The 16016-nt window shown below is 38.8% G+C and overlaps 1 protein-coding gene across 10 annotated transcripts in view; it reads left to right on the plus strand.

Moving 5' to 3' along the window:
- The window catches only part of Ehbp1 (EH domain binding protein 1), a 271901-nt gene that overhangs the window by 85845 nt on the left and 170040 nt on the right, over nucleotides 1-16016 (plus strand). The window lies entirely within an intron of this gene.

Consider the following 16016-nt stretch of genomic DNA (forward strand, 5'->3'; position numbering starts at 1 on the left):
GAAGTCTATTTTGTTAGATATTAGGATAGCTACACCAGCTTGTTTCTTAGGTCCATTTGATTGAAAACTCTGAGGCAATGTCTGTCTTTGAGGTTGAGGTGTGTTTCTTGTATGCAGTAGAAGGATGGATCCTGTTTTCATATCCAATCTGTTAGTCTGTGTCTTTAGGTTAGTTGAGTCCATTTATATTAAGGGTTATTAATGACCAGTGATTGCTAGTTCCTGTTATTTTAGTTTTCATTGTTGGTGATGTTATTGTGTGTTTTTCCCCCTTCTTTGGTATTTGCTGCTGTGAGATCATCTATTGTCTGTGTTTTTGTGGATGTAGCTAACTTCCTTGGGTTCGAGTTTTCCTTCTAGTGCTTTGTGTAGGGCTAGGGTTGTGGCTAGGTATTGGTTAAATCTGGTTCTGTCATGGAATATCTTGTTTTGTTTTTTTTTTTTTTTTCATCTATTGTGATGGGTGTAGTAGTCTGGGCTGGCATCCGTGGTCTCTTAATGTATGCATAATGCTTGACCATGACCTTGTGGCTTTCATTGTCTCCAATGAGAAGTCGGGTGTAATTCTGATAGGTCTACCTTTATGTGTTATTTGTCCTTTTTCCTTGCAGCTCTTAATATTCCTTCTTTATTTTGTATGTTTAGTGTTTTGATTATTATGTGGCGAGGGGACTTTTTTTTTTGATTCAGTTTATTTGGTGTTCTGTAAGCTTCTTGTATCTTCATATGCATATTAAAGATAGAATTTTAGCTAACAAATAAGCCTTGCTGAGCTCTAGGCAGTTTAAATTGGAGTGATAACAGTAGCAGTACTCTTTGACAAGATGGTAATGCGGGTCCAGTTAATTGTTATTTTAGAATAGGCAAATGATGAGAATGGGCTTCAAAACCAAACAAACCAGAGAAGACAAGGGGTCAGTTAGCTACTAACTGCTGTTACAGCAAATGAAGTACAACATTGTTTTTTTTTTTCCATACTTTCTTCCAAGGTTGTCAGAACTCTATGGAAATAGGGAGATATGTAAGGAAATCAAAATAGGTTTTGGGGCTTTTTTGCGATAGCTCAGTGATTTAATGGTAACTTCTAGCACCCAGGTGAAAGTGCTCACAACTGCTGATGTAACTCCTTCCCTTCCAGTCTCTGTGGACATCCTTATGCACATGGATGTTGGCAACTCCCCTCTGCCCCTCGCAAACAAACATACAAATTATAACAAAGTTTAGAAGATAGTCTTTGATTCATTGAAAACTAGATATCAGGGGAAACCCTCAATTCTTCTTTGTGTATGTCAGGTGCAGTCAGCGTTTGCCTCTTCGGAGACATTTAAATGGTACTAGTTGTGATATTTAAGAGTGGATGGGCCTGGATATTTCCTTAGTGGTGTAATAACTTACTAACTGTAAAGTGGGGATAAAAACATGCCTATTTCATAGACGTGCTCCTTAGCACGTGTTCTGGAAGACAGTGTCTGGCATGGTCAATTATTGTTATGGTTAGTTGTGGTTTTTTTTATTACTTCAGTATCAGAATTGAGGAATCCATAGAATAAGCCCTGTGTACTGCCATGCAGAGAACAGTATAGAGCTCTGTAGTCTTTGAAAGATATGAAGAATGCCTAATTGAAATATATCTCTATATATCTAGAAAATCTAACTAACGTGACTACAAGCTTGACTATTATTTATGATTATTCATTAGCAACCTATATTTTCTAATTATACATTACATTTTTAAATGAACTACACAATCACAATACCTTAATCAAGATCAGAAATACATATACATATAACAAAATTGACCTTAAAATCTATACCAATTTAATGTTTTAATAACTTAGGGCTTTTCATGACAATGAGACACGTCTGCTCCTGACAGCACCAATCTACTTCAAGAGGATGATGGGCATCAAAGAGGCTCCTTATGGAGTTTGATAGCCATTTGGACATGAAACTGCTCATGCCTGGACTGTTATATAAACTGGACACAAAGAACCCACAAAAAAAGAACTGCTAAACTTGCCTAAAGGTGAGATGGTCTTTTGGGGTTCCTGATTCATAAAAGAGTCTACGAGACATTCTATAGGACACAACAAAAAATGACTAAACTGTCTTTAAAATTTCCTGCTTGATAAAAATGTCTGCTGGATACTATGGGCCTAAAGGCTAAAGATGGATGCCCCAACAGTACAAAAAAACTTTGGGTGACTGTCCAGGCAGCAAGATGTCTCTGTCATTTCTAAAATTTAAAGTTTCTTAGTTCTTGTTTACTTAGGTAATATTATATCCTTCTGGAGTCTTTGATAAAATTAAAAAATGGTTAGTTATGTTATAGTTTTCCTTAGTTATAATAAAAGATAAAATAGATATAAATATTGTAACTGTAATTCTTACTTGATAACTGTTTTGCTATATGTAATCTTACTATGTTAAAGTGAAAGCCTTTCTTTTTTGTTTAAACAGAAAAAGGGGAAATGATGGAGGTGGGTCTTGTATTAATCTGTTGCTTTCATTGGATAATTAATAAAAAAACTGCCTAGGCCCATTTGATAGGCCAACCCTTAGGTGGGTGGAGTAAACAGAACAGAATGCTGGGAGAAAAAAGCCGAGTCAGTGAGTCGCCATGATTCTCCCACTCCAGACAGACACAGGTTAAGATCTTTCCTGGTAAGCCAGCTCATGGTACTACACAGAATATTAAAAATGGGTTAGATCAATATGTAAGAGCTAGCCAATAAGAGGCTGGAACTAATGGGCCAAGCAGTGTTTAAAAAAATACAATGCGTGTGTTGTTATTTCGGGTAAAGCTAGCTGTGCGGCAGGGAGCTGGGCTATGGAAAGAGGCCCGCAGCTCCCCACAACAGAGCTCTGTTGTCAGACTGTGTCTGTAATCCCCACTGTGTGTCATATCTTCACATCAATGCTTGAAGAAGGAAAGCACTCTGTGGTAACACTGGTTAGATTATATAGCTGGTTTCCTCCTGTGCGGGGACTGAACCTGGGGCCTTTCTCGTGCTGGTCATGCACTGTTGCTCTCCACCAGTTAGCCACACCCTCTAGATTTTACAGCTTTTCCAAGGTAGTGTATACTAGATACCTGTACAAAACTCATTGTGCACAATCCTCATTGAGAAGCACAAATCACCTAATTGATCTGATTCTGATTTAGATTTATCTTTATTATTATACCTTTTATTTACACCGTATTTTAGAGAATTATGCTACAACTGAATAGCATGGTTCAGCTTTTATTTTAAATGGTTAATTATGGCTTTTTAACTGTAGAAAGAAAGCTTAAGGTATTTTATCACCCTGAAGCTGAAAAACACTGAAAACTCAGGTTGTACTTAAAATATCACAGAAAGTAATGGTAATTATCTGTATGCTTTTTTTTAATTTAAAGAAGATCCTACAAATTGCCCTGAAGCAAATTCAATCCCATCAAAAATATTTCAGTACGTAATTATACTGGAGCTATGAAATTGGAACATCAATGTGAAGACTGGCTACCTCTTTCTCCTCACCGTTCATGCCTTTAAGTCCCCTGTAGACGAAGAATAGCCTTTTAAAGGAATACCTGAGACACTTGGCTCAAAGGCCAACAAATCTCTGTGAAAAGTGTGTCACATTACACCAGAATCTAGAGAGCCAAGAAGAGCAGTACACCTCAAAACAATGGTACTTTACTTGTATTCTTGAAGTGCTTTTGAAGCTGGTCACACAAGCTGCTAAAATAGCTACCTGGAGGAGAAAACACAGCATCTGTAGGGTTGCCCCACCTCCTTAGAAACCACACATGCTAATCCAAGCCATGTATCTACAGCATTCAAATATAATGTAGTAGGTAGGACACAGAAGAGCTGTTGTCCCGTAGTTTTTATGCTAGTCCCATGCGGCCGTGTCTGTGTCCTCGTTTATCCTCCACTTCCTCGTGCAGACTGACTGTTCCTTGTGCCTTCTGTGGAGAAGCCAATAGAAATGCTTGTATTTTGTAGCTTAGCTATATATGATATGCTGTCATCTAGATTGTTCTCATGTAGCCTGGATTCTATCCAGACTTCAGAATGAGGGGTTATTTCCCTCTCCACAGCCATGTGATTTTCCCTGTCTTCCTCTCCTGACTTAAGTTTCCCCTTTGAGACTTTTATCCAGAAGTTCTGTTTTCTGTTACTTATTATATGCTGAACAATTAGATAGACCAGCGCTTTTCAGTCTGTGGGACGTGACCCCTTTGGGGAGTCAAATGACCCTTTCACAGAGGTTGACTAACACATTACAATTCATAACAGTAGCAAAATTACAGTTATGAAGTAGCAATGAAAATAATTTTATGGTTGGGGGGTCACCACAACACGAGGAACTGTATTAAAGGGTTTCAGCATTAGGAAGGTTAGGAACGACTTATACATACTGTCTGCTATCCAGGAATCAGAGGTCTCAGCCTATCTGGTCTAAGGGAGACATGAGAAGATCCAAGCTTGGAGATTTGCCAGTCATCATTTGATGAGGATTTGTTTTATTGATTTTATTAAGTTATACATTTTCTCTGCTTCCCTCCCTTCCTCTACCCTCTTCTCTGGTCCCCATGCTCCCAATTTACTCAGGAGATCTTGTCTTTTTCTAATTCCCATGTAGATTAGATTCATGTTTGTCTCATTGTTGTCTAGGTTCTCTGGGATTGTGAATTACAGTCTTGTTTCCTTTGCTTTATGTCTAAAAGCTACTTATGAGTGAGTACATATGATGTTTGTCTTTCTGGGTCTGGGTTACCTCACTCAATGTGATATTTTCTAGATTCATCCGTTTGCCTGCAAATTTCAGGATCTCATTGTTTTTTTCTGCTGTGTAGTACTCCATGTGTAAATATACCACATTTTCCTTATCCATTTTTTGGTTGAGGGGCAGTTAGGTTGTTTCCAGGTTCTGGCCATGACAAACAATGCTGCTATGAACATAGTCGAGCACATGTCCTTGTGGTACTATTGAGCATCCTTTGAGTATATACCCAAAAGTGGTATTGCTGAGTCTTGAAGAAGGTTGTTTCCTAATTTTCTGAGAAATCACCATACTGATGTCCAAAAGGGCTATACCAATTTGCACTCCCACTAGCAATGCAGGAGTGTTCCTTTTTCCCCACATCCTCTCAGGCATAAGTTGTCATCAGTGTTTTTTATCTTGGCCATTCTTACAGGTGTAAGATGGAATCTCAGAGTTCTTTTGATTTGCATTTCTCTGATGGCTAAGGATCTTGAGCATTTCCTTAAGTGTCTTTAAGCCATTTTAGATTCTTCTGTTGAGAATTCTCTGTTTAGGTCTGTACCCCATTTTTTTTTACTGGATTATTTGTCCTTTTGATGGCTGGATATCAACATGTAGAAGAATGAAAATAGACCCATATCTATCACCATGCATAAAACTCAAGTCCAGATTGATCAAATACCTCAACATAAAGCCAGCCACACTGAACCTCATATTAGAAAAAGTGGGAAGTACACTTGAATGCACTGGCACAGGAGACCACCTCCTAAATATAACCCCAGTAGCACAGACACTGAAACTATTAATAAATGGAACCTCCTGAAACTGAAAAGCTTCTGTAAAGCAAAGGACACCGTCGACAAGACAAAACAAGAGCCTACAGAATGGGAAAAGATCTTCACCAACCCCACATCAGACAGAGGTCTGAGATCATACAAAGAACTGAAGAGACTGGTCATCAGAGGAACATACTTAGTCATTAGAGTAAGAATAAGAAAATATGGGTTGGAGAGCTTTCAGTGGGTGGGAGAGGAGAGTGCTGCCCTTGCAGAGGACCCAGCTCAGTTCTCAGTACCTGTTGGGTGGCTCTCAATTGCCTCTAACTTTGCTGCCTTTGACTTCTTGAGGACACCTTCACTTACTCCCAATTTGTGTACACACACAGTCATGTGTGCATATACGCACAATCAAAAACAAATATGAAGAAAGAAGCACAGTACAATAATACAATAGAGAGGAACTGAATTTGATTCCTTCAAAGCCATGTGAGAAAACCAGGCCTAGCAATTGTGGAAGGTAAAGACCGAAGACCCCTGGGTCCTGCTGGTCATCCATTCTAATCTCTAAGCTCCAGGTTCAGGGAGAGATCCTGTCTCAACAACCAAACTGAGGGTAAAGTAGAGAGGGGTTGAAAAGACATTCAGTGGTTGACGTCTGGCTTCTGCACACATGTACACATTTGCAGGCACACGTGCACATGCGTAAACACACACAAACACAATGGAGTAGAAATAATATTTAATAAAGGAAAGAAAGAAGCAGAGTGTAGGGAGGTGGAGTGTTAGACCAACTCTTGTCTGAGTGGAAGATGATACTTGAATCTGCGAGCTGAGATGTCAAGTGCATGCCTAGAGCCTTAGAGTTCTTGTTCTCTGCAGTAGCAGACAGCAGCTAAGCTGGCTTCACAGCTTACCCCAGGTCATGTTACTCCAAGGTCATTCTCCCTTGACGAGTCTGTTCCAGTGCCAGAGCGGAGCCTCCTGCTTTGGTTTGTCACAGTCTTGCCGAAACCTGTAGCTGACTGTGAGGCTAGTGAGGACTCTGTGGTTACCTGAGGAGGGCCTGCCTGTCTTTTTTCTCCAGGGCCTCCCAGCTTACCTTCTGGTGATGTTTTCTGTCTGCCTTTTCACCAGAAGGGCAGAAAGCGGAGAAGCACTCGCTGTTGGGCCTGGCGGATTCCAGGTGTCGCCCATCTTTCTCTCTTCTCTCTTCCAGTATCCTGTAACCTTTGAGACTTTTGGACTTTTGGAGTCTTTCTCCATTTGCAGCTTATTTTCTGTTGGTTTTGGGTATGCAGAGGCAGTGACCGGTGTGCCATGTCTCCCAGAAGTTCTCTTACACAAGCAGTGGTTCTTCTGTAGAATACCTGTTACTGCTTACAATTCCCTTCCTGTGTTAGGGACTCTTTGCTTTATTGAATGCCTGGTCTCTTAGCATATTCATCTTAGTTCTTAATTCTTGTTCTGATCATTCTAACATTCTTTTCATACCCAAATCTGTTCTGATGCTTGTTCTTTTCTTCAGACCATGGTTTTTGCCATTAATGTGACTTGCCTTTGTTTTTTTTTTTTTTTTTTTTTTCTTCTCTCGATGGCTGGATATGATATACTGGGTAAAAGGGAACTGCTGTGAGCAACTCTTGAGTAATGGTGTTAAGAAGTGGTAGAGGTGATAAACTCAGATTTTTCAGGGTGCTTGTGCCTCTGGGGTGTGAAATGGCAAATGCTTTCCAATTTCCTCCCTTCCTAGGTTGGATGGTATGTTAGAAAAGACTGTGCTCGATGTTTCTCTTCCTCCTGGTCAGTCAGACTCTGATAAAGCTTTTGTAGGGAAGGCTAGATAAGACCTTGGCACTATCCGGTGTATTTCACAGTGGTTTCTTTCTTCCCTTATTAGCAAGGGTGAGTTTTCTCAGGTAGTTAGCACTTGGAAGTAATACTTAAAAGTATTAGTATGGATATGTATGAATGGGTTCCTCAGTTGTTTTAATTTGCAGATTTAACCATTCCTGTCCTCTAGCAATTCCTCAATTACAGCTGGTTTTCCTATCTTAACCTTGGTTACCAAGAGGGTTTGTGCCTCAGTATGTTACAATCCTTTTTATCTGCCTGTCTAACTGCATAATTTAATGGGCATTAGTTTACCCTACAAACTAACTTTTCTTATTTTTCTAAGACTTGGTACTTTTTAGTTTGTTCATTCAATTTTTTGCTTTTGTGAAGACAGGGTAGTGATTTTGAAGTGCCTTACATATAGAACCAGAAACCAGAAATGTGATTACTTCTGCACATTTAGAAATCCCGATGAACCTGGAGTCTGTGTTGATGTTCATGGCCCCTGTTACCACAGAGGGTCAAAGGAATCATGCATGTTGAAATCTGAGGACTGTGCTAACCCAGCTCCTCCCTTTACCCACCCTGCCCCTCGATAGACACTGCAGCAGGAGAGCTGGCCTTGCCCCTCATGGGAGAGCTGGCCCTTGCACTTGGAGATGGCACCACCCCTCATCATGGACATGGGAGAGCTGGCCCAGATGGCATGGGCCTGGGAAACCTGGCTCTGCCCCTCACCTGAGGTGGGTAGTCCCAATGGCCTAGACTGACCAGCTCGGCTAATCACCCAGACGCACATTCTGGGCCTTGGGTTGTCCTACCATAACATCTACCCCATCTGTGACCTCCTGGTGTGTGCGAAGGGACTGGTCCTGCTGAACGGTAACTGTAGGATCTCCATGACTCGGGACAGCAGCAGGATGTCTGAGAGGAGTTTTGGTGAGGGCCCAGTGATGATGGTGTGCAGGGGCCAGAGGCCTTGAACCATTGCAGTGAACAATGAGTACACTGAGTGACACCCTGCAGTTCCCAGTGCCACAAGGATGAATGAGGAGGTGTTGGGGAAAGATGGAGGATAGAGGTGGTTTTATTTGTTGTTTTATTTGTTTTAAATTATTTTGGGGGCTGTGGAGATGGCTCAGTGGTTAAGAGCATTGGCTGCTCTTCCAGAGGTACTGAGTTCGATTCCCAGCAACTACATGGTGGCTCACAATCATTCATAATGAGATCTAGTCCCCTCTTCTGGCCTGCAGGAGTATATGCAGGCAGAACATTGTATATATAATAAATAAATACATCTTTTAAAAAAAGACTCCTAAAAAATAAAATAAATTATTTGGGGGTGGTTTTCTTTGAGGGGAGATACTACAGGGATTTGGAGGTGCATGGGATTGGGGTACATGATGTGACATTCCCAAAGAATCAATAAAGAATTATGTTAATAAAAAAAGAAATCCTGATGGACAAAGCAAGAAAGTACTAAATATTAGCAACAATGCAGCAAGCAGAAGTTTAATATTTTCTGTACTAAAGAGTTCTAGAAGTCTTTTTCAAAAAGATTTATTACATGCAGTGTTCTGCCTGTATGTCTGTCTGCAAGCCAGAAGAAGGTACCAGATCTCATTACGAATGGTGTGAGCCACCATGTGGTTGCTGGGAATTGAACTCAGGACCTTTGGAAGAACAGCCAGTGCTCTTAACCTCTGAGCCATCTCTCCAACCCCTAGAAGTCTTTTTTTTTTTCAAACAAAAGACCTAAATAGATAAGGAATAAAGGGTATAGAGGTGAAAATGCAGATGGAACATTATGAATAAATTTAAAAGTTACAGATTATCAAATAAATGCAAAAAAAAAACCCAATGACATACCAGCTTTCTTACAGCAGAGCAAGTAATTAAAGAAAAAAAAAACAGTACTGTTCTGAGCATGTTTGGTGAAACTAGCTTTGTTATATGCACAAGGTTATAGGTTAGTATAATTTCCTTGGGAAAGCAATTTAGTGATAGTTAAAAATATTTAGATAATACTTTTATCTTTGTATGTGCGTGCATATTTGCTTCTGAATGGGTGTACATGCACGTACACATGTGGAGCTTAAAGAACAACCTCAGGTGTCAATCATTGCTCCCACTCGCTGAGACAGGTTGGTTTGGTTTTTTCTTTTTCTGCATTTTTGCTTGTCGCTACATATACCAGGCTAGCTGAATCCTGGGAATTCTATCTCTTCTCCACCCCCATGTTTGTTCCAACTTTGTCTTAGTCAGTGTTCTATTGCTGTGATGAGGAAACTCTTATAAAGGAAAGCATTTAACTGGGGCCGTCTTAGAGGTTCAGAGGTGCAGTCCATTATCATCATGGCAGGAGGCGTGGCAGCAGCAAAGAAACATGATGCTGGAGAGGTGGCTGAGAGTTCTACATCTGGATCAGCAGGCAGCAGGAATAGAGGGACTCTAGCCTGGCTTGAGCATTTGAAACCCCAAAGCCCACCCTTAGTGAAACACTTCCCCCAACAAGGTCACAGCTCCTAACCCCTGGCAAGTAGTGCCACTCCCTAATGACCAAATATTCAAATCTATGAGCCTGTGGGGGACATTCATATTCAGCCCACCCTAGATCTAGCACACTCCTGTGCCCAGATTTATGTAATTCTGAGAGTTCACACGTAGATCTTCACACTTGTGCAGCAAGTGCTTTACCCGCTGAACCATCTCCCCAGCCCTCTTAGAATTATTATTACTACCACTATTATTATTTTAATTCTCTTCTGGATCTGGAGACATGGCTTAGTAGTTAAGGACACTGACTATTCTTGCAGAGGAGTCAGGACTTCCAACACCCACATCTGTCTAACTCCAGTTCTAGGATTTCTGACGCCCTTCTGAGGCCTTGGCAGGCACCAGGCACACATGTGGTTTACAGATGTACATGCAGATAAAACACCTGTATGCATAACATAAATAAGTAAAATGGAAAAAAAATTCTCACTTCTGAAAATCCTCCCTAAGAAATAGAGTCCCAAATACTTTGTTTATAAAAATGTTCAGTACAGCATGGTTTTTAAGAGTAGCAAATTAGAAGTGCATTTATACAAAATAACAAGAAATAGTTATAAAATTTGTGATGTAGCCATATTATAGAATAATATGTGTCAAATTATAATAGGATTTATGTATAGTACTTATAAAAACTAGAGAAAAATACACCACAAAAGCCATGGTTTTGCTTAGCCAGTAAAGTGTGAATGGATTTTTGATACTTGTACATTAGCAGTTTTCTATAGTGAATTTTTATGCAATTCAGAAGGTGTAATATTTAAAACATGATTGATCTCATAGACTCCTAAAAGATGGGACATAGCTATGTATGAAGCTAGAGAAAGGAAGACATGTCCATTTGTTGAGGCTTGGGTTTAGGAGGAAGGGGCCGCAGAAGTAGAAGAGTCCAAACTTGGGAGAGATTTAGCAGGTAGAACCACTTTAGTTCAGTGAGGTGAAAACAAAGGGAAGGGCTCCCGTGAGGGTATTGCTGAGCTCAGTTCGACTGTGTTGTATTTGTGGCACAGTGAGCGCTTAGATGTGGACCTTGGAAATAGTGTGGAGACCTAGGCATCCATAGCAGCGTGTGCTTTTTACTCATGGCCATGAAAGACACGAAGCCTCAGAATAAATTATTTTTGAAACTTGAGGTGATTGTGTTTCTTTCTTACATCTAATGAAGACTTAATTTTAAAATTTGTTAATTTACTTTCATAAGATTAAACAAGTGGACTCTCGCTATTTTCCTTTGCGTCTCATGGGAGGAGGCTGATATAAACCTTCCGGTTCTGTAGTAGAGCTGGCACTAGGGTCTCTCCTTTTTTTTTTCCTTTCAAGTTTGGACCACCTACAACCTGTTTAGACCTCTGAGGAAATACTTCAACTTGTATTCTATGTACACCTGGAGTTTCCCTTTTGAGAGATTGAGGTTTTTATTTAGATGGTTATTTTAGAGGAAAGCTAGATTCGGTTTTCAAATCAGTATAGCTTTCTAAATGATAATATATCTCATTAGGATTTTTTAAATGGTGATTCTTCCTGTTGACACTTTGCTATAAGTCTCTTCCACCAGAGCATCTAAGTTGGTTATTTTAGCTGATACGGTTTCTAATTAAGTCTTTGTGGTTGAGAGAGCTCCCTGTAGCATGTCTACTTTAGCATTTAATTGCTCCGTGAATTCCAAATTAAATTCTGTAGTGCTTCCTTTTGGTCTGCTGGTGAAGCAGAGATCAGCATGGCCCGAGAAATGCTGTGCTGTGACAGTTTGGAAGACCAGCATCACAGTTTTGAAAGTCAGAGCTGTTGCCCTTCTAGATGAACTTTATCTTTTCAGCGTAAAGTTTAAAGTGGCATCTCGGAACTAAAGAAAAGAATGCTGGACACATAATTAGCTCTCAATAACTTTGTAAAATGTGATTTTTTTTTGTCTTGCTAATGCAGTATACCAAATAATTTTGTTTCACAAAGAACAGCAATTTGAGTTTTTAGGTAGTTTGAGAATGCCAAGTACCAAAACAGCTCTCTAGTAAATAGTATGTTGTAAGAGGTTCTTGTATTGAAGTGGCAGGTTGGATTAAGAAACTGCTAACATGTCTTCAAAATTCTCTATTATCTCATTGGACAATTTTGATTCTTTAATGAGTAATGAGGGTGTTTATCTAGATAATTGAGTACTTATTCTTTTCACTGTGAAATAATTCATGTAATCATGAGACAGAGGGCAAGATTTCCAACTCAGAATTTAAAGACAGCATTAATTTAGCTTGCTCTTCAGAATTCCAGTTGCTTGTCATATCATCTCCTGGTGCCCTGATTCTGTAGTGCTTAGAACTTCAGAGTTCTCAAGGACAAGGGTGTGAATAGACCCAAGGACCATTCTAAAAGGCTGGATGTTGCAGGCACTAATTTCCCATGAGGTAGTTGGTGCATGCTTATGGTGATGTTAAGGCATGGCAACGGCATGGACAAAACAGGAACATGATGCAGTTTGCTGATGGTCACAGATGTGCATCTAGAGAATTCCCATAAAACAGATACCCAGAGATCTTGATTAGTCTTAAGTATAACCATGTGAGACAAGTAAACTTTTTATGATAGTTGTTTATAAAGGTCAGATTAAGGCTTCTGCTTCTGTCAGAGAAGCAGAGTAAAAATTGCAAGGTGCTCTGGGCTCTGGAAAATAGCTAAAAACAGGAATAATATACCAAAAAATTTAAAACTAGTTCTGAAATGACCATCGTAGACTCATGAAACGATACTAATAACTGAACTAGGCATTCTGGATGACAGCTGTCTCTCACAGTTTTCATGCAGGGCTTCTACTTGAACTAGGTTTACCTTTCTCCACTGTGTAGAGAGAGATTCAGGAAAGGTCCAGAATGTTCCACAGGGTGGAACCTAGTATTATTGCCTTACTGAGTAAAGCTAAGACTCTAGAATCAGGGTAAGAATTAAGTCTCAATACCAGTCTTAGTAATATGCTGTAAACAAAGCAAAATGTCTGCACAGAGCACTAATGTGTACCACAAGGACAGCATCACAGCAAAGAGCTTGTAACTCAAGTAACTGCTCTTTTCCTGAGACATAGTTCTTGAAAAAAAGATACTAGTAAAAATTGTGCTTATTCAAGCTTAACAGTTTATTTTAATTGAACAAACTAAACTCAATACTTGCAGATAAGCAACTAAAACTACTTAGTCTCTGAAAAACTCAAACTTTGAGTGAAAAAATAGAATTTTTAAAACATTCTTCCTGACACATTTAGTTTTATAGTTTCTTAATGCTTAAGAGGTTTTTTTGGTAGTATAAGTGGCAGTATAGAAAAATATAATTTATTTTTGGTACAGAATAATAAAGTGTTTTAATATCTGAGAGTCCACTCTTCCCCAAACACAAAGTATGAGACTGAAAAATTGTGGATGGGCAGACAACTCAGTCAGCGTTCATTATACTACAATGGATTTTTACTTTCCCAGGGCTTAAAAAGTTCATTGATAAGGTTTTCAGATTCTGTTACCATTAACCTTTAAGAAACAACTACTTGAATTTTGGGATGGTATCAAGTGTGAAGACACAAAATCATACGAAGTTACTAAAATATTAGTTTTTTCTCAACTACCTATCTGTGAGACTTGGTTTTCTTCACATTGTTAAACTGAAAGGATACAGATCGCAACACAGACTGAGCATGCCAGTAGAACTGATTTTTCAACTAGTCATTACAGAGATTTTAAAGAGCGAAAAAGACTGAAGAAATAATATAAAAATGCAAGATGGATGTTTATCTCACTAGGTTGTTTTATATAGAAAGCATATTTATTTTATAGACTTGTTAACACGAGTTTGTAATTTTAGTCACATTTTTTAATTAAAAATTTTCATATAATCAAGACCAGATAAGCAAATTAAATACACCAATAACTGATAAAAAAATAGAAACAGTCATCAAAAGTCTTTCAACCAAAAAAGCCCAGGACCAGATGATTTCAGTGTAGAATTCTACAAGATTTTCAAAGAAGAACTAATACCAGTACTCCAAATTGTTCCACACAATAGAAACAGAAGGAACATTGCCAAACTCTTTTTATGAGGCTACAATTACCCTTGTGCCCAATCCACATAAAGACATTACTAAGAAAGAGAATTACAGACCAATCTCACTCATGAACATTGATGCAAAAACACTCAATAAAATACTGGCAAATAGAATCCAAGAACACATCAGAAACATCATCCACCATGATCAAATCATCTTCATCTCAGAGGTGCAGAGATCGTTCAACCTATGAAAATCTGTCAACGTAATCCACCATATAAACAAACTAAAAAATAAAAACCACATGATCATCTCATTAGATGCTGAAAAAGCTTTCAACAAAATATAACATCCCTTCATGATAAAGGTCTTGGAGAGAGCAGGGATACAAGGAACATATCTAAACATAAAAAAGGCAATATACAGCAAGCCAACAGCCAACATCAAACTAAATGGAGAGAAACTCAAAGCTATCCCACTGAATTCAAGAACAAGACAAGGTTGTCCACTCTCTCTGTATCTATTCAATATAGTTCTTCAGGTCCTAGCTAGAGCAATAAGACAACAAAAGAAGATCAAGGGGATACAAATTGGAAAAGAAGTCAAACTCTCACTATTTGCCGATGATATGATAGTTTACATAAGCGACCCCAAAAATTCTACCAAGGAACTTCTACAACTCATAAACACTTTCAGTAATGTAGCAGGGTACAAAGTTAACTCAAAAAAAAAATCAATAGTGCTTCTTTGTATTTTTATTTATTTATTAAAAATTTTCACTTCCTCCTATCCTCCCATTTCCCTCTCCCCCCACTCCTCCTCCCTCTCCTTAATAGTGCTTCTTTACACAGATGATAATGGGCTGAGAAAGAAATCAGAGAAACATCACCTTTCGAAATAATCACAAATAGCATAACATATCTTGGAGTAACTCTAGCCAAACAAGTGGAAGACCTATATGACAAGAACTTTAAATCTTTGAAGAAAAATATTCAAGAAGATACCAGAAAATGGAAAGATCTCCCATGCTCTTGGGTAGGTAGAATTAACATAGTAAAAATGACAATCTTACCAAAAGCAATCTACAGATTTAATGCAACGCCCATCAAAATCCCAGCAAAATTCTTCACGGACCTCAAAAAGAACGCTATTCAACTTCATATGGAAAAGCAAAAAACCCAGTATTGCCAAAACAATCCTATATAGTAAAAGAACTTCTGGAAGCATCACAATCTCTGACTTCAAACTTTACTACAGAGCTACAATACTGAAAATAGCCTGGTATTGGCATAAAAACAAACAGGAGGACCAATGGAAATGAATTGAAGACCCAGATATTAATTCGCACACCTACAAACACCTGATTTTTGACAAAGAAACAAAAATATAAAATGGAAAAAAAGAAAGCATATTCAACAAATGATAGTAGTATAACTGGATATCAACCTGTAAAAGAATGAAAATAGATCTATATCTATTACCATGTATAAAACTCTAGTCCAAATAGATCAAAGACCTCAACATAAAGCCAACTACACTGAACCTCATAGAAGAGAAAGTGGGAAGTACACTTGAACATGTTGGCACAGGAGACCACTTCCTAAATATAACCCCAGTAGCTCAGACACTGAGAGAAATAATTAATAAATGGGACCTTCTGAAACTTATGAAACAAAGGACACAGTCAGTAAGACAAAGCGACAGCCTACAGAATGGGAAAAGATCTTCACCAACCCCACATGAGACAGAGGTCTGATCTCCAAAATATACAAAGAACTCAAGAAAGTGGTCATCAAAAGAACACATAATCCAATAAAAAATAGGGTACAGACCTAAACTGAGAACTCTCAACAGAGGAATCTAAAATGGCTGAAAGACACTTAAGGAAATGCTCAACATCCTTAGCCATCAGAGAAATGCAAATCAAAACAATTCTAAGATTCCATTTTACACCTGTAAGAATGGCCAAGATCAAAAACACTGATGACAACTTATGCTGGAGAGGTTGTGGGGTAAAGGGAACACTCCTGCATTGCTGGTGGGAGTGCAAGCTGGTACAGCCCCTTTGGATGTCAGTG

This window comes from Chionomys nivalis, chromosome 6, assembly GCF_950005125.1.
Source record: "Chionomys nivalis chromosome 6, mChiNiv1.1, whole genome shotgun sequence".
In the NCBI taxonomy this organism is placed as follows: domain Eukaryota; kingdom Metazoa; phylum Chordata; class Mammalia; order Rodentia; family Cricetidae; genus Chionomys; species Chionomys nivalis.